We start from the raw sequence: 982 nt of genomic DNA on the forward strand, positions 1-982 counted from the left end.
GGAGCTGGGCTGGGAGCGGGTCCAGTGGGGACTGGGAAAGAGCATTTGAGGGTTTTTTTTCTTTGCTCAGTCTCTGCCGATTTGCCTGCGGACCGTGGGTGGGAGGTGTGCTCTGTAGGTGCTTTATCGATTTAATTTAGGTCTTTATGTGGGGTGTGTCAAGACGGCAAGGGTTACAGGACCTCAGCGTTGGAGCAGCTCCAACATATTGATGTTTTCTTCTTGCTGGTAGTGACTTTCTTTCCTCTTTTTTTTAACTTTTTAATCCTTACACAGCTGGATGAAAGGCAATCTATGTGCATCTGCCTCCCAGTCTGAAACAGTGACTAAACATAACCAGTACGTGACCTGCAGGACCACAAGCAGACACGCTCCTAAGTGTATAAAATATCTACGTGCTCTTTCATACTGGTTTATTTTCCTTTTTTAACCTCGGCTTTCCCAATGCTGCTATTCAAAGCCGCCATAGGTGTCTCCTCCAAGCAGCATTACAGGGCCACTCGGAGGCGCATCCGGCCTAGCTCGGCTATGGTGCTCACAGTTTTTCTGGAGCAGGCACCAGAAAACCTGGTTCTTTGACCTTTGGCTTCTCGTGTTTGACCTTGGGGAGTCCATGCTGTGCTCAAACGGCAGCGCCAACCCATCCCACAGCCACTGGACTGAAACACTGATGCACAGGCTTCCAAAGAAAGCAAGCCGAGGTTTGGGAAAGGAAGCACCCAGGCTGCAGCGTCATTTGTTGGCGTAACACTGGCTCTAGCTGCAAAATCCTCCACGAGAAGCAGTTTTCACCCCACTTTTGGCGAGGGGCAGGAGCCAGGTGAGCACCTTGTAGCTGCTGGTCCATGACCTGCTCCCAGCGTGGGTTCCTGACCACAGGCGTCCAGCTCAAAGCCCGGGACAGCAGGGGCTGGGGTCCGTACCGCCTCACGCCTTTGAACCCTCCATCCCTGGAGTGGAAGGCCGAGGGTGGGAAAGACCC

The sequence above is a fragment of the Charadrius vociferus genome, unplaced genomic scaffold (assembly GCF_000708025.1).
Source record: "Charadrius vociferus isolate BGI_N301 unplaced genomic scaffold, ASM70802v2 scaffold132, whole genome shotgun sequence".
Classification (NCBI taxonomy): Eukaryota; Metazoa; Chordata; class Aves; order Charadriiformes; family Charadriidae; genus Charadrius; species Charadrius vociferus.